At 25.4% G+C, this 27,435-nt stretch overlaps 1 long non-coding RNA gene across 1 annotated transcript; it reads left to right on the top strand.

Annotated features, from left to right (window-relative positions):
- Window positions 1–1,781: 1,781 nt before the first annotated feature.
- LOC136076445 (uncharacterized) lies at window positions 1,782–6,087 on the top strand. The gene is made up of 3 exons (XR_010636276.1): window positions 1,782–2,021; window positions 2,297–2,365; window positions 5,847–6,087. It is a non-coding gene; the product is annotated as an uncharacterized LOC136076445 (long non-coding RNA).
- Window positions 6,088–27,435: the final 21,348 nt, after the last annotated feature.

Here is a 27,435-nt window from a genome sequence, read left to right as displayed (position 1 = left end):
TTAAACGTTGAATAAGCGTTGAAATTGTAACGTAATTTAGCTTCTCAAAAAAAGACGTTTATTCAACGTGGAATCAACTTACGCAAAAAGCCATTTTAAAGACGATTCAAAATCTATGCTTCATCAACGTTAAAAATAAACCGCTTTTTAAACGTCACATTTTCAACGTTGAATAAGCGTATAAATATTAACTTATATTATCTTCTCAAAAAACCGCGTTTATTCAACGTTGAATAAAAGTACGCAAATAATCACTGTAAAAACGTCGCAAAGTTGAAGGTTTATCAACGTTAGACATGGGGCTGCTTTTTCAACGTATTTATGAAAGCTATTTATGAAACAACGCTTATTCAACGTTACATATACCAACGTTGAAAAATGTGGTAGTTAAAAAACGTTGAAAAAGTGTTATTTTGCCAACGTTAATTAAACGTTGTTTTGACAACGTTGAGGATGTGACACATTGAAAATTGTTGTCTCGTTAACTAGCCATTATAAAAATAATTTGCCGTAAAGAAAAGGCAAGGAAAACTTAATAATATGCATGCAGATGGTATAAAAAAAATATTTTGATAAAGCTATGTTTTATAACTTCTTTTTATTGCGGCTAATTTAAAACTTTTAGATTTTGCATCAAATTGTATATAATATAAATAAATCTCAGAGTATATTCGGTTTATTCAGGTTATTTTTGTTGATGATTTATTTATTTTAAAATGACCATTTTAATAAATTGGAAAGTTGTATTAAATATGTTACTTCTAAGTTAAAAATAGCACTTAATTTTAATAAGATTTAGATGTTTTAAGTAATATCAAAATTAATAAAACATAATAAGTCAGACTAAATTTAGTCTGTTCACAGACTAATTTTTTTATTTATTTAAAAAAATTTAAACACCTTACACTAATTATCAACCAAATATTCAGTATAAAATCTTCGACCAATAATGAAAGTATGCATTATTAAGTTTTTTTTATATAAAAACACGTTTGGATAAGAAACTTTATTTCCATTTTTTTGAAAAACTTCTAATTTTAATAGGAAAAGTATTAAGTCCTAATTATAGAATTTGTGGTGTATATTTATTTCTAACATTTATTCTTTATCATATATTTTTATTTATTTTAATAATATGTATTTATGCATATATATATATATATATATATGGGTAAATTTATGAATATATATAAAAGAAATATATACATTTTATATATGTATATATAATGTTTATATTTCTAGTCCTAATTTTAGAGTTGGTGTTGTATATATAATTCTAACATTTATTATTTATCACATACCTTTGATATGTATTTTTATTTATTTTATTATTATGTATTAATGCATGTAATTATGAATATATATATATATATATATATATATATATATATATATATATATATGTATAAGAAATATATACATTTTATTTATACATATATATATAATATATATATATATATATTTATTTATTTATATATATGTATATATACATATATATACATACATTATATATATATATATATATATATATATATATATATATATATATATATATATATATGTGTATATGTATATATATATATATATATATATATATATATATATATATATATATATATATATATATATATATATATATACATATATATATATAAATATACATATAAACATATATATTTGTTTATAAATGTTTTATATTTTATATTATTTATAAACAATTATATATATAAACATATATATAATTGTTTATAAATAATTATATATATTTATATATATATGTAAATAAAACAAATAATGCCTTTTTTTTTAGATGATCTATTACAATGACTTCACAATCTTGGGCTTAAGTTGTTTATTTTAAAAACAGATTGAAGCAGAGGCAGTTGCTCTATGTTGTCGGGTAGAAGATGGTTGGTTATTTTTGTCAACTGGTGTTCATGCAATGAAAGCTGCCTATAATAGTTTTCCAATTGATTATTCATGGAACAAGCTTAAAGTTAAAAGATTTAAAGTTACTGGAGGTCATTAAATTTTACAGTACTCATTGCTATTTTAATTGTTTTATATGAATAAAAAAACTGTTATAGTTTTATATTAATGGTGAAGTACTATATCAAATAAACATCTAATAAATCTTATTTTTATTTTGGGATAAGTTAAATTTTGAATCTGTTTATTGTATTATGATTGCCTAGATATATATCGTAATCTGTTTGCACTGGGTCTACATTTTAGTTTTTACATTTTTGTTTATATTTGTTTTACTAAATAATTACTTATAAGTATCTATTATTAGATAAAGAAGAAGGCGAAGGATTTAATTTTACGACTACAGAGGACTCCAAAAAAGAATGAAAGTAATTATGTTAGTGAATGATTGTTTTTTTTAAACTTGATTGTAATCAAGAAAAAAAATATTTATAATTTTTTTTAAATCATTGTAAAAGTAACTCTATTAAATGAAATGAGCTATTTTACAATTATTTTAGATTTCAAAATTGCCCATATATATTTTCAACAGGGTTAAGGTCTGGACTTTATGGCGGCCATTTAAGGATGTTAGCTTTACTTTTTTTTTAGGAACTGTTGTGTCGCTTTGCATGTGTGTTTAGGGTCATTGTCATGGTGAAAAAAAAATTTGCGATCAATTCTTAAACGGATTAGCATAAATTTTTTGAAAGCCAATCACATACAACTTCCCTGTCATTATACATTCAACATTCACCAGTCGTCCCACACTATTTGAATCAAAACATCCCTGAGCCATAGGCGAACCACCTCCATGCTAGACTGTTTTTGTAAGGTTTCTATCTAAGAGTGCATCACAAGGTCTGCGCCAAACTCTTTGTCGTTTTTTAAGCCAAGTATTTGACATTTATTCTTATCAGTCCATAACACTAAGTTCCAAAATGCCTCATACTTGTTAATATGCAGTTTTGCAAATGCTAAAAGTTTTTCTTTGCTTATACGACTAATGAGGGGTTTACTTTTCTGGAAAAGGTTTATTTAAACCACCTAAATTATTAAACCACTTAAATTAAGTCTTCTCTGTACAGTTCAATAGGAATCATTTAATTTAAGATTTTCAACAATCTGCCTTTAGGTTAGTGTTGAATTTTTTTTTTATTAGTGCAATTAGGATATTGGTTATTGTTGAAGTCTTAATGGGGCGACCAAGTCTTTTCTGATTTTCAGCAGAACCAGTTATTTCATACTTTATACACATCTTCCTAACACCACTTACTGATATTTGATATTTTTCATCACATTGCTTGCATGTTAGGCTCTTTTTTCGATCAAAAGTGACCCAAGATCTGATGTCCAATGAATATTTTTGATGATAAACCATTATTATTATTTTAACTTTTTCTAAAACTAATTTCCAAAAAATATAGTTTAAAATGCTTATTGTTAATAACTTTAACAAAATATTTTTGATGTTAATACTTTTAAGTAAATAGTTATTGACAAAGCATTATATTTCATAATAAAAATGTAGATGTTTCTTACTTTTGTCACATTTATTTTAGACAGAAAAACTGTAAGTTAGCAAAGTTCATTTAATAGAGTTACTTTTGCATTGAGTTAAAAAGAGTTATAAATGTTTTTTTATTCTCTTTGGAATCAAATTTTAAAAAAAACTTAAAACTTTTGCAGTTATATAGATTCTGACGTAAATAATATTGTATATATATATATATATATATATATATATATATATATATATATATATATATATATATATATATATATATACAAAGTTATATAATTTTGTATATATATATATATATACAAAATTATTTTTGTATATAAATATATATACATATATATATATATATATACATATATATATATATATAAATATATACAAAATTATTTTTGTATATAAATATATATATATATATATATATATATATATATATATATATATATATATATATATATATATATATATATATATATATATATATATATATATATATATATATATATATATATACACAGTAAACTCACGGTTATTCGAACCTCCAAGGGGTATAAGAATTTATTTCGAATAACCCAAAACTCGAATAACTGAATATGCTCTTTAAAATGACCTACTTTAAGTTTCTTTCAAATTTTAATAAAAGTAGGAAGTAAAAAAGAAAAAGACCCTTGGAATTTGGTGGTACTTCAGTTTTATCCTTGTAAAATAATAAATGTTTTACAATTCATTGAAAATATAGTCCATTTTTTATTTTTTTTTTGTTCCTTAATGTGTTTTTTTATCTTTAAGGGGAGCAAAAATTGTTTCGAATAACCGAAATTTTGAAGAACTGCAGGTTCGAATAACTGCATTTCTGCATAACAGCATTTGCATGAGTTTGTTAAAGAAAATTCACAGGAAATAAAAATTGCTTCGAATAAGCAGAAAAATTTAATAAGCGCCATTTCGAATAACCGGGAGTTTACTGTATAATAAGTAAATAAATATGTATATATATATATATATATATATATATATATATATATATATATATATTTTATATATATATATATGTTATATATATATATATATATATATATATATATATATATATATATAATTTATATAAATATATATAATTTATATATATATATATATATATATATAATTTATATATATATATATGTAATTTATTTATCTATATATTTTATATATAATAATAATAATCCATTTAATTAACCATAAAATATGAAAATTTACAATAATATTTATAAACTCACATAAATAAGGTTAGATGTCACTCATATAGTTAAAAACTAGTCAATGGAGTGATACCTGAACCTATAATTATAAATTATATGTATAAATAAGTTATATATATATATATATATATATATATATATATATATATGTACATATATATATATATATATATATATATATATATATATATATATATATATATATATATATATATATATACTTTTTAAATTTAATAATAATTATACTAATTTAATAACATTTTTTTTTTACATTTGCTTTCAGACTACTAATGGTACAAGCTTTGCATATATATATATATATTTTGTATATATATATATATATATATATATATATATATATATATATATATATATATATATATATATATATATATATATATATATATAATTTATATATATATATATATGTAATTTATTTATCTATATATTTTATATATAATAATAATAATCCATTTAATTAACCATAAAATATGAAAATTTACAATAATATTTATAAACTCACATAAAAAGGTTAGATGTCACTCATATAGTTAAAAACTAGTCAATGGAGTGATACCTGAACCTATAATTATAAATTATATGTATAAATAAGTTATATATATATATATATATATATATATATATATATATATATATATATATATATATATATATATATATATATATGTACATATATATATATATATATATATATATATATATATATATATATATATATATATATATATATATATATATATATATACTTTTTAAATTTAATAATAATTATACTAATTTAATAACATTTTTTTTTTACATTTGCTTTCAGACTACTAATGGTACAAGCTTTGCATATATATATATATATATATATATATATATATATATTTTGTATATATATATATATATATATATATATATATATATATTATATATATATATATATATATATATATATATATATATATATATATATAAGTTTTGTATACACACACACATATATATATATATATATATTTACTTTTTAAATTTAATAATAATTATACTAATTTAATAACATTTTTTTTTTACATTTGCTTTCAGACTACTAATGGTACAAGTTTTGTTTTTTGATTTAGATTCTGTATCTCAATGATATCCTGGCCTATCGATACGATATCCTGTTAATTGTATTTTTATATATTACATAAATATATATGCAAACACTCACACACATAAATTTTAAAGAAAATATTTATATTTTTATATATATATCTATAAATTGTATATGTTAAGCTTTTTTTTATTTATCATTGTATATTACTGTTTGTATTAAAAATTGATTTTGGAAATATTGCGGGGGCAGAGTTCAAATTACAATTTAGTTTTATTTGCCAATTCAATATATATTACAGCCACGTTTAATTACGTTTAATAATATTTTGCGATATTTTATACAGCGCATTTAAGCGTTGATTCAACGTTATATTTCAACCTTTACTCGACGTCTTTGAGTCACGTTAAATCGACGTTTTACTAACAACGTTACAAATCCTTGCAAAATAGACTGCTTTAACAGCGTTTATGCAACGCTTTTTAGGTAACGTTTTTTCAACGCTAAGTTGCGACGTTTATTCAACGCTTTTTATGTAACGCTTTTTCAACGTTTAGTTGCGACGCTTTTGTAACGTCATTTAGTAACGTTTTTTCAACGTTACGCAATAACGTTTAATCAACGTCTATTAAACAACGTTACATATCTTTGCAAAATCGATTACTTTGTCAACGTTTCCGCAACATCTTTTGCGACCGGTTTTCAACGTTGATTCAACGTTGTCATGTTTGCTGGGTAGGTTAATAAATCCTTTTTACAAAAAAAAAAAAAAGATTAATGAATTAAATCATTTAAAAAAATAACAGAATACCAAGTGTCGTATCAGGGTCTATCAATATTGTTACAAACTATTTTTATTCTTCATTTCTTCCTATGTGCGCTCTCTCAAGTGTTATTGGAATGCAAATTGAGTCATATTATCTTTATAAAAACGATACAAAAAAAGTCGAGAAGTATATTAATATGTCTTTTAATTGCATTAGACCACATGTTGAACTTTCTTCAAAAAAAGTACAGATTTTTGTCTTTATTCAGTTACCACAGGATTTAAACAGGCTCTAATATATCAGTAAATAGAGATCATTTATCCCACTAATATCTTTAACAAATTTATCTTAAAAATACAATGTTCCTGATATTTTTGAATTTAAATTACCTGAAGTACCTGTTAAATTACCTGAAACAAATCAGGTTGCTACTTTAAATTCTACTATCTTGTTCTATCTTCAAGGAGATCTCATTCAAATGTAAAAATGGTATTAAGATATAGAGAAAATAACTTGAAAAATACCCCCTCAACATTCGTGCTCATTAAATTCTTCAGGTCCGTCTTCAAACATTCGAAGTAACAAACATCATTTATTCACCAAAAAGAAATGTTGAAATCAAACGCGTGAGGGTTTTTTTACAAATCGCACAGTTAAATTCTGGAACAAATTACCAGTTGAAACAGTGGAAGTTAAGAATCTCAACTTATTTAAAGATATACTAGACTTAATCGAGTATATTCAACTTTCTTAACATGTCTGTAAAAAATTTCACGTGGCATTAAATCTCAACTGTAATGTACATTATATAAAATTCATCAGTTTACTATTAAATCACCTTTTCCTGCAAAAAAGTGTGTTCAGTATCTTCATCGCCCTAAATTAAAACGTTCTACTACACTATCTGTATCTGCAAAATATTCTTTAATATCTAGCGAGCTACCTAAAAATGTAAATTTGGAAAGTGGTTTTTCTGTTTTTAGAAATTATTGCGAACTACCTTTTGTAAACAAGTATGATGTTGGGCTCTATGCAACTTATGGAATTAATAAATTGAGCAATGATGAAAAAAAATGATTTGCTTAAAAGTAATCCTAAACAAAGTTCTAGTTTTCACTTTGAATGCAATAAATCAGGCCGCTCTTTTAATTCTCTTGACTCCCTTTGTTCTCTTGACATAATTAATCTTGGCATAATTAGAAAACTTGCACAATTAGAAAATAAAAAATCTGCTATTAGTGTTAGTTGTGTTATTTTTGGATCGGAAGTATCAAGTCGTAATGCAAGTAAACTTGATCAGCAAGTCTCCATTAGTGACATATTCAAAGGCCATTAAAAAATTTATAAACATGCTTTGAGTTCGCCAAATCACCTAACTGCAACTCTTAAGGCTATTCATTTTCGCAAATGTAAGGAACAAAAGATTAATTTTTATTGATTTAAATCTCAACACAGTAATTAATGAACAAGTCAGGAAAAAAAGAAAAACATTAAAACCGATAGTTCTGTCAATTATTATGTGTGCAAACAAAAAATACCTCTCCGAGGTCACCGAGATGATTCTTTTTATTATAAAAATGAAAATAATAACTCAAGCAATCTTCAAGCAATTTTGAAATTAATATCTACTTTAAAACCATTATATAGTTTAACTATTTCATGTTTATCGGAATATTATTCTACCTACTTCTATTTTTAATAGGCGTGCAACGCGTAATGCGCCTGTGCAATTTATAAATTTTTAAATATTGATAAGTATTAATATTAAATCAAATAAAAATGTCTTACAAAAAATTACTGTGATCAGAGTCTGGGTACAAAAGAAACTTAAAAAATTGGGACCCTCTGTCACAAATATGGAAAGAAAAAAAAACTTTTTGTTTGTAGTATCTAAAAATAGATCAAATTTCTAGAGAAAAATTAATTTATCTAAAAAAAAAAATTTAATCGTTTAAAAAAAGCGACCAAGAATCGTTTAAACACTATTTCCTTTTCACTCAAATTACGTTTATTTAAAAAATCAAATTTACTAAACTCATTAAAATGACAAATAAATATTCTTTATCTTAAGTAAAAGGACTACTCGAAATGCACGAGGATACCATATTCAAAATCTTTGATAACCGTATTCAAAAATTGGAAAATGATTTGATCAATATGAAAGAAGAAAACAAAGTCTTGAAACTACAATTTAATAAATCAAACAAAGCTATCAACTTTTTAAACCATCAATATGAAACACTTAATGAATCTATGAAGATAACTAAAAAGAATTTACAATAACTATATAAGTCAAATGAAGAAAATAAAATTTTAAAGGACAAATTAGCTGAACTAGAAGATAGGCATTATATTTATATATATTTATATATCAATATTATATATTTATTTGGTGTTAATAAGAATTCTTATACAAAATAACACAGGGCATTGCAAATATTCACTAATAAAACGCAATGACTTAAATAAAGTAAAGAAAAACCAGAAACCAAAAGAAAGACCAAAAAGTAGTATTAGAAATAAATTAAGCACATAATAAAAGTAGAAATTTACAAAATTTCATACAGCAACACCTATAAAATAGACTTAAATATAATGTAAAATGTTTAATATAATGTGTTCACATATATAAATGCTTAAAAAATCACATATATACATGCCAAAAAATTATAAGTTGTTTATATAGAGGTAAAGAATAAAGTTAAGTGTAATTTTTTACGTAGAAATGATGGAGTGACCTTATAAGCAGATTCTTGGACCTAAGGATGAAATTTGATTTTTAGGTGTTCCAAGAAAAAGACTTTCTGCTTTAGTAGGTTAGTTTCCTTTTCAAGACCCAAATATGGTTGGAATATTAAAAAAATATATACTATAATATTTGTTTGTTTTAAATCAATTTTTATCATAATTTATTAATTTTGAATCAATATGTACAAAACCAGACTGATGATTCAATAGATAGAATCAAAATTATAGCATTCAATTGATAAAATTAAAAACATAACCAATGGTATTGCTTTGAAGCAGGCAATACAGTTGATTTATTTGAAGTTATTGACTAAATCGAAAGCCCGGTTTAATAACATTCAAAATTTTGATCATAAATAAGAGTGCATAATAATATAATATATGTATGTGTATGTATATATATATATATATATATATATATATATATATATATATATATATATATATATATATATATATATATATATATATATATATATATATATATATATATATATATATATATATATATATATATATATATATATATATATATTAGAGCCTTGCGAATCGATTCGATTCGCGAATCAAGTGTTGCTTCGATTGAGTCGAAAAAAGAGATTCAAGTTTTTTCGAATCATATTTTATTTTGCATATGTTGCTATTTTTTTAGATTTCTAAAGCTAAAATGTAATTGAAATGGGTTTTTACCCCAGGTGGAGTAAGAGTATATGAAAATATATATAGATATGTGTGTGTGTGTGTGTGTGTGTGTGTGTGTGTGTGTGTGTGTGTGTGTGTGTGTGTGTGTGTAAATTATGTTAGTGTATTTTACAAATAGAGTGTTCAATGTTCTTAAAGAACAGAGCAATATTAAATGCCCTGCTAAATAATAACATTTCCAAAAAATGTATGCTATGTTTGCAAGAAAAATTTGAAATAATTACTCATTTAATCAGGAAAATTTATTAAATTAAAAATTTGAATTAATTTCTAAATGTAAACACGAAAATAAATACCTCTTAAATTAAATTATCCCCATTCCAAAGAAATTTATTTAATAATTACTTTCTGTAACTTCCCGTTAACCAAAAAAATAAAGTAATTTAAAAAAAAATAATTTTTATTTTTAGTTATAATAATTTATAACTTCCTGTAAAATAATTTTTTCTATAAATTGAATTTTTTTTAAATTTAGTAACTCTTCCTGATGATCCAGCAATGGTGAAACTTAAAGTTGAAGAAAAAAGTTATATAAGTGTTTTTTACTAATTCACATATATATATATATATATATATATATATATATATATATATATATATATATATATATATATATATATATTATGTTACTAACAAATAAGAATATTATGTTACTAACATATAACAATATTATGCTCTCTTCTTTAAGAATATTGAGCACTATACATATATATATATATATATATATATATATATATATATATATATATATATATATATATATATATATATATATATATATATATATATATATATATATATATATATATATATTTTTTTTTATATGCCACATATAGCCACATCGGAAAAGAGTACCATAGCAACAGGTTACAAAAGTTTAATGATTAAGATTTTCTTTTAACCCTGCAAAAAAAATTGAATCCTTATATAAGCAAAAAATACAAAAAAGATAAAAGGTTCATCTTGCTGAATAAATTTAAATTAAAAAATTTCTACGCTCAAAAATATTTTAAAAAAGGTTTAAAAATTGTAAACTAAACACTAAAGTTGCTTTAGCTGAAAGTAGATATTATTCACAATCAGAGGTCTTGCATTTTATTTGAAAAATTTCTTCGTACAGCTACAAGTTATTTTCAAAATAGTTTCATGAAAAAGCTAGTTAAAAACCTATTTAATTATCTAAAATTGAACAAACTACTCGTTGTCAATGATTAGTTTTTATAACCGTAGCCATTTTAAAAATTCTTCAATAAATGTAATTCCATTGCGCATGCGTATAATAACTTTCCTCCTGCAAACGACGGTGGTTCCAAATAGTGACTAGAATTTTGCTCTAGTTGCGAACAATATTTAACAGCGAAAAAAGACATCGAAAAATTTTTTTTTCTTTAATTACAATGTAAATATATTGCATACAAAAAAATATAATGCATAAAAGTTGAATTTTTATATTTATTTCACGCACAATACGAATTACAAATGGCAACCAGCGAGTAAGTTTTGTTACTTATCAGTTTAAACCTTTTGGGAACCTTATGGGAAACCCGTCAAATCCCCAGATCCTTCGACACTGATAAAAACCATAAAAAACCCAATCACGCAAATTTGCCTTATTTTTTAACCATATATATTTTAAACATAACCATATAGTCCGGAAACCAAAACACTTACCCGTTAAAATCCTATTACCGTAAGCCCAGACAAAAACCATACGGTACCCGTCTGTCAATGATGGCTGGGTTAGCACTTGTGCCGGTTTTTGCAACTGCTTCGCACTTATGCAAATTCGCACATTAATGAAAATTTCAGCAAAAAAACTATAAAGCAACTCTTCGCCGAAGCCAAAGAGATTCGTGCTACAGGTAAATACGCTAAAATGGTTTACAACAAATAATCTAGCCTTAAAGTCCAGAGAAAATATTTTAACAGAAATGTTGGTTTGGGATATAGGTTTTAAAGGAGATATCACGGCATTGAATTTTTGAAGTCATGTTTGGGCCTATGTTTGCAAATAAACTATTGAAGCTTTCAGCGATAGAATTTTTGTCGATATATTCAGTTTTGTTAACGATAATTTTATTGGGTAAATTATTTGATTTAGTATGATTTTTACCTATTACCTATACCTTGAGATAATGAAAAATAAATAGGAAAATGATCTGATACATCGGTTTTGATAATTCCAGCTTTTAAAGAGGTTTCTAGAAATGTATTTGTTAATCTATCATCTATAGCAGAGACAGAGGTTGGGGTTACCCGAGTAGGTTTGTTGATGATTGGAAGGCTACACAATTGAAACAGATTATAAAAAAAGAGTTTAGTAACCGCATTTTCTTTGTAGTTTAGACTGTTAGTACTTAAATCCCCTATAAAAAAATTTTTTTTCACTCGTCATTTATTTTGAGAAAGATTTCATTGAAAAAATTCGAAAATTTAAATATATCACCTTCTGGAGGTCTATAGCAAGTGGAAATTATAATATTTTTTGATTTATTACCCGTGATCTCTATAAGTAAAAACTTCGCTATTAGTGTCAGAGATGGAGAGGTCTTGTCTTACTTTAAACACATGATTATCTCGGGTATACGTTGCAATCCCTCCTCCTCTTTTATTTGTTTTTCTTTCTAAAGATATAGGTTTATAATTTGGAATTTGAAAATTATAATTCGTTTGAAATGATTCATCAGAACACCACCTTTCAGTTATGCCAATCATACTAAATGAGTAATTGCAATCTATTTGAAAGTGTTTCAGTTTATCCAAATTTTTATTTATACTTCTTATATTTTATGTGTATTGCAGTAAAATTATTTTTAAAGTTTCAAGTTTAAATTTAAAAGGTTCTGTTTCAAAGTATTTCGAATCAAAATCATTTCAGTGAAAAATTTGCGCATCAAAGTCGTAAAAATCATTCAGTCGTAAAAATCATATTAGGGGTCGTCCATAAAGTACGTACGCTCATAGGGGGGAGGGGGGGGGGGTCTTCAAAAAGCGTACGAAAGCGTATGGGAGGGGGGGGGGGGGGGGGTTCAATTTAAAAGTACGTACTTCGATTTTCTAATTTATCACAATTAACCAGCTAATCAATAGAAAAGTTACATTCTGACTAAAGATTCTAGTTTGCCAACATAAAAAGATGTATGGTATATGAAGTAGAGGGTATAGTTTTCCTCTATGCACACACATGTATGGGCGCCCTCAGAATTTTTTGATGTTCCAGATAGGACACTTTCACACATCGTGCAAACTCATAACTTAAGTTTGTTTATACCTATGCCAAATGAGGAGGCCTTGCAAAATATCGGGATGGCGGAGGCCTGTGAACAAAAAGCCTTAAAACGCTTACCCTCCCAACCCCCAAAATGAGAGGGGTGTAAATTTTGCATGGTTATAACTTTTAGATTTGGAAAAAAATTTGGATGGCCTCCGCCATCCAAATTTTTTGCAAGGCCACCTCATTTGGCATATTAACAAACTTAAGTTTGCACGTTGTGTGAAAGTGTTCTATCATCAAAAATCAAAACATCAAAAAATCCTGAGGGGGCCCATGCACACATGCCCGCCCTTATATACTGGCCCTGAGTAAGACCTGAGGGCCGTAGTTGATGGGACGGAGTCTGCCCAAAAAAAACGTGTCAATGGCGTCTCAAAGACCGCTAGGTTTTGCTAAAATAAAAAGTTTCTTAAAATAGCAAAAGGGCACAAAATTTGCTGTTGCTCCCTCCCACTGGGTTTTACCCTTTGTTTTCAATATTACTGATCTCACCTTAGACTCGTTTTTTACTTACTAAAGAGGGGTGCCTGAAAAAAACGTCCACCTTAAGTATAGTTTATTTACATTTGATTCGTTAAAAAAAACAAAAAAAGTTTTCCTAGATTTCACCGAGAATCGAATCTGGATCTCTGTCGACTATTGCCGCCGCATAAACCTTTCGCCCAAATACACACTTGCGTTAGTAAGTTTTAAATTTATTTAAATTATTATTTGCATTTATACTTAAAGACGTTTTTAAAATGCGTAAGCAAAAAGCTTTGGGGTAGTAAAAAGTATCTAAGGTACCCTCCGTCTTTTTTTTTTTTTAATTAAACTTTTTAATTAAGAAAAAAAAAACAGGAGGGATGGGGGGGGGGGATATTTGAGGGAGGGGTATTTGAGAAACGTACGTACTTTTAAGGGGGGGGTGGGGACATAAAAGTACGCATGGCAACAGGGGGAGGGGGGGTCAAATTTCAAAATTTTTGGCGTACGTACTTTATGGACGACCCCTTATTAGCAGTTTCGAAGACGTTGCAACCTTTCAAAATCTTTTGTTTTGTTTTTGTTTTCGTTAGTCTTTGTGTAAAGTGCGGTAAATTGAAACGTGCTAGCATAATAAAAAATGTACTGAACTACTTCGCAAATCTCGATTAATATAATATAATATATGTAGTAGTAGTACTTAAAACTGTAGCTGTGTTAACAGCGACTGAGTTAAAAACTCGCTTTGACAGCTTTTGACAATCTAAAAATATACAAAAATTTACTAAAGATAATAATGAACAAATTAAATATATATATATATATATATAGTTAGTTCTAAGTTATTATTTTAATGCCAAAAATTTGTCCAAACTGTTTTTGAAAGTGTTTACATTTCCCGACATGACCACTTCCAATGGCAATTTGTTCCACAAATTCACAGTTCTATTTATGATAAATTCATATTTTGGCACAAACTTGGTTTGCTCTCTGCTGTATTTTCTGCTGTGACCTCTGCATGATTTTGAAAATACTGGTTTGTTTAAAAGGTCTACTGCTTCAATGTCATTAAAAATCTTAAATACTTGAATAAGATCTCCTCTCTTCCTTCTTTCTGACAATGTTGTTAAACCAAGTATCTGTAAACGGTCTTCATACAGTAAGCTTCTTAAGTTCTTTATCATCCTTGTCACTCTGTGTTGCACCCTTTCTAATATTTCAATGTCACCTTTGCAGTTAGGTGACCAAACTGGCGCTGCAAATTCAATCAGAGGTCTAACAAAAGTAGTATATAGTTGCTTGAGAAGATGCTGATCCAAATGGACAAAAGTGTTTTTTATCATTCGCATTATTGCATTAGCTTTTGATGAACACGCTACTATGTGTTTCTTCCATTTCAGTGATGAATCAAAATTTACACCAAGATCACGTTCATGCGTGGAATTATTAATTTTTGACCCATTTACTGTGTAATTAAAATTTATGTTGTTTTTTCCATATTGCATAACTACACATTTACTTTCATTCAGTTTGATTAACCATTTTTCTGACCAATTTTCACCATATTTTTGATTTTTCTGGCAAGTCATTTATGTATGCTATGAAAAGGAATTGCCCCAGAATGGATCCCTGTGGAACGCCACTTGATACTTTTTTCCATGTTGACACCGCTTCACCCTGGACAACTCTTTGAATTCGATTATTCAGAAATGCCTCAATCCAGTTCAAAAATTTTCCTTTTACTCCATAAGCATTCAACTTTAATAAAAGTCGCTTGTGTGGCACGGTATCAAATGCTTTCGCAAAATCTAGCATTATAACATCTACTGGTATGTTTTTTGCTAGTTTCTGTGTGATAAAATCAAGTATAATCTTTTAAACACCCGATAATTACATAAATTGTAGGTATAAAAACAAAAAACAAAAAAAATGCTATGTGTCTTGCATTGTTCTTGGAATGTTCTTTTCCATCAAAGTTCTAAATATAAGTCTTTGTTCCTTTAATCGAAAGATTAATGTTCCATAAATCGAAAGATTAAGTACTTTGTTAAAATTAAAATTATTTACGAAAATCTCTGATGAATATTTTAATTTATTTTTACTCTCTAAAAGTAGCAAAAATAACTCTTATTTTAAAATCTGGTAACAATGCCAACATTGCAAATTACTGTACTATTTCAGTTCTTCCAGTTTACTTTAAAATATTAGAAAGAATAATGTATAACAGAGTCTGCAATTATTTTGTTGATACTAAACTTTTATATAAAAAACAATTTGGTTTCCAGGGAAACAGTTTTATTGAATACGCCGTACTCCAAATAACGCGCAGCATTTCTGATTTTAAAATCCATATTCTATTAAAAAAATTAGAACTCCATAACAACAGTTAAAACAACTACATTATTCGTTTATTTTACCATTTAAATTATGCAAATATTGTATGGGGAAGCGCGAATAAAACTAAACTTAAATCTCTTTATCATCGTCAGTTATTTTGTAACTCATTTTTTAAATTCAAAACCATTTCTGAGAGAAATGAAAGTCTTGAATGTATACGAACTAAATGTTTATAATTTTTTTGTTTCATGTTTAAAGTCAAAACCATTTATCTCCTAAAGTATATAAGTCCTTTGTAATGTAAAACCCATAAACAAATACAATCTTCGTAAATAAAAATCTCCAAGAGCCTTTCTGCCAAACTAAATTTGAACAACTATTTATTTCTTAAAGGGGTCCTTTTTTATGGAATAAAATAGATTTATTTTTGCATTATTTTGATTTGTCTTTAAAATGGACTTAAACTTCTTTCGAACATAAATTAAAAGAATCTTTTCAACAGAAAATCTTTTTTCTTGTTTTTAATTCTTTTGTTTTATATATTTTATACAGTATATTTATATTTTAAATGCAGTTATATATAGTGTATGTTGATTTATTTTTATTGCTTAAGTTGATTTATTATTATTATCATCATTATTATGATGTTTTATATTGTAAAGGGCTTCGTGATAAGATCGTATGATCTTCTGGAAGTCCTGCCGATTATATTTGTAAAAAAGCTTATTAGTAACTGTAATTTTTTATTGAAAGCAAATAAACAATTAAAAAAAAAAAAAAAAAGAATAAATAAATATTTTATTTTTAGTCTAATTATGAAAGAGTTTTTTTTTATGCTATTATTTTCTCCTCTCCTTGCAAGTTTTTGGACCTTGGGGCCCTATGCTAAAGATTTGTAAAATTTTGAATAATACGCTAATTACGGTAAATAACGTTTACATTACAGGGTAAAAGTATAAGAGAGTCTTCTGTTTGCGTATTTCCTAGAAGTATATTGCAAGAAAATTTATTAATAGATATTGTGAACCTTTTTTTTATCTACTGCAGTAGTTAAAAAAAACATTTTAAAAATGTTTAGTATTGCTAAAAATGGTTTCATGTCAAATAATAAAAATTCTCGCTAAGATAATAGAGCTTTAGTTTTATTAATTTGTTTTTTAAAAGGATCAGGAATGACAGAAGTTAAAAAAAAAAAGCTTGACGTTGAACAAAATACACAAGGTTTTTTTTTTAACTTCTATCAAAATACACATTTTTAAAATTATTTGATTTAAACAATGAAAACTTTAAGCAATATCTTCTCAAACAAATCAAAAACTGTACTTTTGAATTTAATGTAGAAAAGCTTTAGAAAGACTTGAAAAAGAAGATAAAAACAGGCTTTTCTAACCTGTTCCTCAAATTATTTATTATAAAATTTTCATGGATCCCTTTGCTTTCAAAAGTAGTACAAATTAAGTAATTTAAAATTATATATATATATATATATATAAAGAATATATATATATATATATATTTTGTATACATATATATAAATATATATATATAAATATATATATATATATATATATAAATATATATATATATATATATGTGTATATATATATATATACTATATATACAGAATATATATATATATATATATATATATATATATATATATATATATATATATATATATACAGAATATATACACACATATATATAAATATATATATACAGAATATATATATATATATATTTTGTATACATATATATAAATATATATATATATATATATATATATATATATATATATATATATATATATATATATATATATATATATATAGAATATATTCAGAACATATTCTGTATATATATATATATATATATATACAGAATATATATATATATATATATTTTGTATATATATATATATATATATTTTGTATATATATATATATATATATATATATATATATATATATATATATATATATATATATATATATATATATATATATATATATATATTCTGTATATATAGTATATATATACATATATATATATATATATATGTATATATATACTATATATACTGAATATATACATATATATATATATATGTATGTATATACAGCGGAGAAAATAGAATTAGCCTCACCATGTGCTGATCCAATATTTTGTAAATCTGTAAACAAGTTTGTGCGGTACAACTTTTGTATCCACACACATATAATTACTGTTACAAACAACAACTTTTTAGATTATAATATAGCATAATTAAATTGCGGAACATTTGATAAAACCATAAAATGTATAATACTTGATATTTGCGGTAACAAATAGAATTAGCCTCATCAATAATTATTTTCAGTTTACTTGTATATTTTGATCTGGTGATACGCATTTGTGAGTTAGTTTTTTATTATTATTTGTAAGTTAAACAAAGACTGTGAAATCAGTGCTCATAAAGTTTTTAACATTTGGTTTTTGATACCTTTATTTGAAATGGGACGTGGTAAGCGTTTAACAAATGAAGAATTAGCAGTAATCAAAGCATACAAAGATACAGGCTTATCTAATCGGGAAATTGCAAAGAAAATTAAATGATCTCCAAAAGTGGTTAACAATTACTTCAAGATTGGCATTAATTATGGAGCCTATAAGGGAAGTGGTGGCAAACGTAAAATTGATAATCGTACTAAACGAGTTATTGTACGTCGTGCTGCTGCTCAGCACATGACTGCATCTCAAATTCGTGCTGATTTACAATTACCTGTATCTGTTCAACGTGTGAGACAAATCTTACATGAAGATCCAAACACAGTTTGGAAAAAGCGTAAACCAAAACCAAAACTTACTGCTCGTCATAAAAAAGTTAGATTACAATTTGCGAAAGAACACATGTCTTGGCAAGAAGAGTGGCATCAAGTTCTCTTCAGTGATGAAAAAAAGTTCAATCTAGATGGTCCTGATGGCTATCAATATTACTGTCACGATCTTCGAAAAGAGAAAGAAACTCGGATGAGTCGTAACTTTGGGGGTGGAAATGTTATGGTTTGGGGGGCTTTTTCCTTTGCTGGAAAACTTCCACTGGCATGGATTTCAACAAAAATGAATTCACAGGACTACATTGACTTATTAGAAATAAGTTTACTTAAACATGGTGAGGAATTGATGGGTGAAACTTTCACTTTCCAACAAGATAATGCTACTATCCAAAATTCAAAGCTTACAAAAGCTTGGTTTAGAGAAAAAAATATTCACGTAATGGAATGGCCCGCACGTAGTCCAGACCTTAACCCAATTGAAAATCTATGGGGAATACTTTCTAGAAAGGTTTATGAAAATGGTAAGCAATTTGAATGCACTTTGGAGCTGAAAACTCGTATCAGAGAAGCTTGGAATGAAATATCTATAGAAACTATCCAAAATCTTGTGACTAGTATGTCAAACCGCATATTTGAAGTCATTAAAAATTCAGGAAGCTATACTAAATACTAAATGAGCGAAAAAACAAAATATTTTCTTTATTTTTTGTATATAACGCTAATGAGGCTAATTCTATTTTCTCCACAAATTGAATATTTTTAATTTTTTTTCCATTTGGAATTAATTAAGCATACCAATTTATAAACTTTTTAATTGTAGTAGAAGTAACAAGAAATAAAGTAGATTTCATAATTGTTTACCTGCAATTTTTGTTAAATTAGAACAAAAAATAAAGGTGAGGCTAATTCTATTTTCTCCGCTGTATATATATATATATATATATATATATATATATATATATATATATATATATATATATATATATATATATATATATATATATATATATATATATAAAATTATTTGATTTAAACAATGAAAACTTTAAGCAATATCTTCTCAAACAAATCAAAAACTGTACTTTTGAATTTAATGTAGAAAAGCTTTAGAAAGACTTGAAAAAGAAGATAAAAACAAGCTTTTCTAACCTGTTCCTCAAATTATTTATTATAAAATTTTCATGAATCCCTTTGCTTTCAAAAGTAGTACAAATTAAGTTATTTAAAATTATATATATATATATATATATATATATATATATATATATAATATATATATATATATATATATATATATTATATATATATATATATATATATATATATATATACTAGGGTGTCCCATAAGTTCGCGGGCACTTTGCGACAAAACTTTATTTCATTGTAACTTAATATTTATTAACAATTATTCTTCAAAGTAAATTCCATTGCTTTCTACAGCTTTTGTCCATCTTTGCACCAATTGCTCAATTCCGCGACGATACCATTCCGCCGGTTTGGAGGCGAAAAACTCTCTACACCCATTTTCGACCTCCTCCAAAAAATCGAAGGTCCTACCGCGAAGAAAGTGAGCCATCGAACGGAACAGGTGGTAGTCGGATGGCGAAAGGTCCGGACTGTATGCAGGATGAGGAAGAACTTCAATTCCAGGCAACTCCGAAATTTTTTCCTTGGTGCGAACGGCGGTGTGTGCTGGAGCGTTGTCGTGTAGCAGGAGCGCGCGCTTTCGATTGACCAAGGCAGGATAACGAGCCGAGAGAGCGGCGTAAACACGATCCAGTTGTTCAGTGTAGAGTGCGGCGTTCACTGCAAGACCATTTGAAACAAGCTCAAAGTGAATTATCCCCTCGAAATTCCACCAAACACACAACATGACCTTGTGAACGAACCGATCCTGTTTGGCGACTTGTAGAGCGGGTTGGCCGGGCTGGATCCAAACATTCGTCTTACTGTCGATGGACGGCCTGACCTGGGTAGATCTGCAAGGCTGGTTTCGCCGTTGTTAAAGCGCTTGAACCATTTGGCCGCTGCGGTTTTCTTGACCATTCCCTCGCCTTCCACATTGCAAATTTCAGCTGCTGCATCTCTTGAACTCAGTCCTTTTTTCCAATAGTGACGCAAAAGTACGCGAATCTCATATTTTTCGTCCGTCATTTTAGAACTAAAAAGACACATTTTTAAATCACAATTACAAAAAGCGATACACCATTTTAAAAAGGAATAAAAATACGACAAAATAATATCAATCATTAATTGATTTGAGTCAAACGTCATAAAAAAAATTATGTTTGAAAATATTAGCTTCAAGTGCCCGCGAACTTATGGGACAACCTAGTATATATATATATATATATATATATATATATATATATATATATATATATATATATATATATATATATATATATATATATATATATATATATATATATATCTATATATATATATACAGAATATAAATATATTTTTATATATATATATATATATATATATATATATATATATTTATATAAATATTCTGTATGTATATATATTTAGTATTCTATACAAGAATAGATTTGAGATTTATAGAGATAAAGAATAAAATCCTGAGTAAGAAAGGGGCAAACGCGATAAAAAGATGCAATCTTAGCATGCAATCTGCTAAATTTGAAATCAATTTGATATATGGTTATCAAGAAAGATTAGAAGTAAGATTTAATCCTAAAAAATGAGGGTTGATGACTCATCGAGCTTCATTTGACTGAATTCATATCATTGGTTTTGTTTATTATATGGGCTGGAAAATTTTTCAACATACTCCCATCTAGCGCATATACATTAGGCCAGTGTATGTAAAATCATCGCAAACGTCAGCTGTTTTTTCTTATGCAAATCCATCGTTGATCCAACATCATGTTTTAGTAATGATGTCAATAAAATGATTACTGCCAGCACAACTAAAAACAGCTTGCACAAGCATATTGGTTTAAGGTATATAAAATTATCGCAAAAATTTATTGTTTTTACAATCTAAACCCAATGTTTATCCAATGCAAATAACCAAACGTTAATCTAATGTATATAGATAAACGTAGTTCCAATGTTTAAGACCCAACGTTGCACGTGCAAAATTATATAAAGAAAATATTAAAGTATCAAACTACGAGCAAAACAAAAACGAATTATAATTAAAATGCTTTAAGTTTCTTGCCAGCTTTTGCCCTTTTTAACTTAAATTTTTGTCATTTCTGAATTTTCTAAAGACATAAATATACATATAAAATAGAATAAATGCAATTAAAAAATCTAATTCGAATAAACATTTACACAACGTAAAGCCAACGTAAAATACAACGCTGTGTTAACTAAAAAATACAACGTTGAATCAAAATAAAATATTACACTTAACCAACTTAAAATACAACGTTTTGTCAACCTTGGATTGTTGTTATTTATAAGATTTATAATTATTTTGTTACAATAAAAAAATTGTCTTTTTGATGTTGATTGAGAAATCAAATTACAATCAAAATTCTACACATTAGAAAAAAAAAAAAAAATTAGATTTAGTTCAAAAAAAAGGAAATAAAAATTGTACAAATTACTTGAAATAAAAATTTTAAATAATATGTACATGCATACATACATACATACATACATACATACATACATACATACATACATACATACATACATACATACATACATACATACATACATACATACATACATACAAACATAAATACAAACATACATACATACATACATACATACATACATACATACATACATACATACATACATACATACATACATACATACATACATACATACATACATACATACATACATACATACATACATACAAACTTACCTACATACATACATACATACATACATACATACATACATACATACATACATACATACATACATACATACATACATACATACATACATACATACATACAAACATACATACATACATACATACATACATACATACATACATACATACATACATACATACATACATACATACATACATACATACATACATACATACATACATACATACATACATACATACATACATACATCCATACATACACACATACACACATACATACACACACATACATACATACATACATACATACATACATACATACATACATACATACATACATACATACATACATACATACATACATACATACATACATACATACATACATACATACATACATACATACATACATACATACATACATACATACATACATACATACATACATACATACATACATACATACATACATACATACAAACATACATACATACATACAAACACACAGACATACAAACACACACATACATACATACATACATACATACATACATACATACATACATACATACATACATACATACATACATACATACATACATACATACATGCATACATACATACATACATACATACATACATACATACATACATACATGCATACTTACACACATACATATATATATATATATATATATATATATATATATATATATATATATATATATATATATATATATATACATATATATATATATATATATATATATGTATATATATATATATATATATATATATATTATACATTTTTTTCTTACTTGACACAAAAACTATGCTATTATGTATAGTTCAAGAGTTGTCTTTTTGTATTTTGGTCTTTATGGATTATGTATAGTTCAAGAGTTGTCGAGTATCTAGAACGTGAACGAATGTAATATCTTGCCTTCCTTTTAAATGCTAATCTAACTTGGGGAGAAGCGAATATATATATCAAAGCATCAGGCCAAAAAGCTATTGGATAACTTATATTTATATACAGATTTAACTGCGAATTGACAGAAATATCATTTTCTATAAATATTAGCGCCAGTATTATGTCAGGTATAGCAAATAACAAAACAAACATACTTATTATTATACTTGAAAGTAACGTTCCTTTAAATACTCTTTTACGATGCTGATTCGAACGAACTAGTTTTTTTTGCTTTTTAAATAGTAATAAAGCATATGAATAGACAAAAATGGAGAAAATAATTATGACCAGATCGTAACATGCATAAATTAGAATATTACAATTAGATATAAAAATTGCAATTAGGCTTGCACTTAACCCTGCAACACTCCATATCAATACCGAAACTATTAATAATTTTCTTTTGGAAAAATAAATTGCGTATTCTATATTGAGCTTTATATGTAAGTACCTATCGAGTACCAACCAAAACGTTATATAGTAAAATCCTGTTCGACAGATTCTTCTTATTACAAGAATACCAAGATTGTTTCCATCTAATTCAAAGACATAAAACCACTCTCGAATTTCCAGAATTACGCTCAAGCACATGTCCATGAAGCAGAGCTGAATTAGAATAAAATGCTGGGTAAAACCAAAACCATTTTTAAACTTAAGCAAAACAAAAAAGGCGATTCCATTCAAAACCAATCCAATGTTGCAAAATGTCAAGTACGCAATTGAATATTTTTTAACCATCTCGTTTATAAACAGCATTAAATATATAAAATATCATAATATGATATCAATTATAAATTGTAACAATAGTAATAGTTATAATAACAACAATAATGATAAAAATAATTAAAATAGTAACAATTATAATAATAATAATGATAATAGAAACAGACAATAATAATAATTATAAAAAAAGAAAATTTTTTTTTTGCAAAAACGTACGTATAATAATATAATGAAAAATTAAACTTTTATCAACCGTTTCGCAAAATTGAGTTTCAAAAAATTTAATAGTATGCTATAATATATATATATATATATATATATATATATATATATATATATATATATATATATATATATATATATATATATATATATATATATATATATATATATATATATATATATATACATATATATATATATATATATATATATATATATATATATATATATATATATATATATATATATATATATATATATGTATATATATATATATTTGCAATCAATTGAAATAATGTTAGTATGCATTTATATATTTACAATCAATTAAAAAGGCATTACTCTCCTGGCTTAAAAATAAATAAGAAATTTTTTATGCAGTTGGAAATCAATTGATTTAACATCAATTGCAATTTGTATTGCAATATGCAGTTGGTTATCAATCGATGTATTATCAATTGATTACCAATTGTATAATTTTTAAGATTAGCCTCCCTTCTTGTTTGATTATTTATTCCTTCCTCATCTTACGCTATGTATTAAATATGAAAGGAAGATAGAAATAAAGCTTAATCAACATTGTTTACTCATCATAAAAAAATGCTTTTTCATAATAAAAATTTTTATAATAAAAGTCGTCACGCTATGTAATAAATATATATTATTTTTATCTTTTTTATACATGCGACACAGACTATGTAAATTAAATCAAAAATCATTATCCTACGGGGCAATCAAGAGCTTTTGGTAAACCTGTGTAAAACTGCAAATTTCTTAACGAGCACAATGTATTTTTATTATCAGTATTTTGTATTTCTGTAATTTTGTATTCCTAGTAATTTAGGAATAGAGTGGAGCAAAAAGAGTTTCTAACCAGTTTTGGGCTACAAAATAGGTCTTTTTTCATCAAAAATGTTACTTTCCTCTAAAAATAGTCTCATTTTGAATGTTAATTAATTTTTAAATAATTAAAAAATATAGAATGCCTAATACAGTAAATATTTCAACTTTAACCTTGATGGAAAAATAGAAAACAATGAAATAATTTTAAATATAAATACTATCAGGTTAAAACTTTTAATAAACAAAATTATCAAAAACAAATAAAAATAACATTTAAATAGATTTAAATAGATTTAAATAGATTTAAATAGATTTAAATAGATTTAAATAGATTTAAATAGATTTAAATAGATTTAAATAGATTTAAATGAAACAAGAATCAAATTAATGAAATAGGTTATATATGTTATATGTTATAAATATATACTATATAGTCACGATACTGAGGTGCAGGCTTTTACTTTCAACCTCGAAGGTAAAAAATTAAATGAATTTAATTCTTGCATTTTTATTAACAATTCATTTATTTATTAACTCATTTATTAATTCATTTACATATTAAAACAAGAGTTTGTGTAAAAATTTAAATTATTTATTTGCCGGGTTGAAGGTATTTACAACTTTTGTTAGTTATAGGAAGATTAAATCATGAGTTAAGTCTTCTTTAGAAATTTTGAAGTATTTCTTTTTAACTTTTAACTAACCTAAATTATTTTTGATTGTTTAGAAAGGTCTTTCTTATAACAAATCTAAAAGTAAAAAAAAAGTTATTTTAATTGTTGGAAGGTTTTTTTGCATAATTTTCATGTTTTTCAAGCTATGCAAAACATGCAAATTATATATATCCCATTAAGGTATATATATATATATATATATATATATATATATATATATATATATATATATATATATATTTATATATATATATATATATATATATATATATATATATATATATATATATATATATATATATACATATATATATATATATACATATATATATATACATATATAACAATAAAGTTTAGAAAAGTCAAAATCAAATTTCAAGATAATAAAAAAAATGATGTAAAATTAGTACAAATGTCAAGCAAAACTTATATAAAAGCCGACAAAACATTAAATTTGTATAAGTTATCCAAAGCAGAATATAATACCTTTTGAAATAAATGGTATTACTGCCACCTACAAGAAAGCTGACCCAATATTGAAAGATAAAATAAATAAGAAGGTAAGCATGTTTATGATAAAATCAAGATAAACGGATCTTCTGAATGTTTTTTTACTTAAAAAATCACAAAGAAAATTATGTCAATAACCCTACAGTGCGACATTTGAATCCAACAAAAAATGAGATAGGAAGAATAAGCAAAATTAATTTATCAAAAACAAACATGGAACTCCGAAGAAATTTTTTGTGTGTGTGTGTGTGTAGTTGTTTAAGGTGCTCCCAGAAGTCCTTACGGTCTTATCACAGAACACCGCGGGAGAGCATATAACAAGGAGTTCACGTCTCCTTCCGTACCAATGTTGAATGTTGGGCTAGAGCTGGCGTCGAACTACGGACCTCTGGGTTCTGAGCCAGAACTCTAACCACTGCGCCACGGCTGCTAAGTTATTTATTAACCAATGGCAAAGCACTTTAAACGTCACTGACTGGTTTTTGAAAATTAAGGACAAACATCTTTACAAATTTTTAGTTTTCGACATCAATGATTTTTATTCTTTAATAAGTGAAAAATTGCTAAACAATGCAATCAGCTTTGCCGAACAAAATCTAATAATAAATACTGAATACAATACATTATATTACATTATATACATTAAACGCAAGAAATCTTTACTTTTTAACAACAATGATGCGTGGATTAAGAAAAAAGGTGGACTCTTTAATGTTACAATGGGCGCC

The sequence above is a fragment of the Hydra vulgaris genome, chromosome 02 (genome assembly GCF_038396675.1).
Source record: "Hydra vulgaris chromosome 02, alternate assembly HydraT2T_AEP".
In the NCBI taxonomy this organism is placed as follows: Eukaryota; Metazoa; Cnidaria; class Hydrozoa; order Anthoathecata; family Hydridae; genus Hydra; species Hydra vulgaris.
This window is presented reverse-complemented; position numbering and strand designations above follow the sequence as displayed.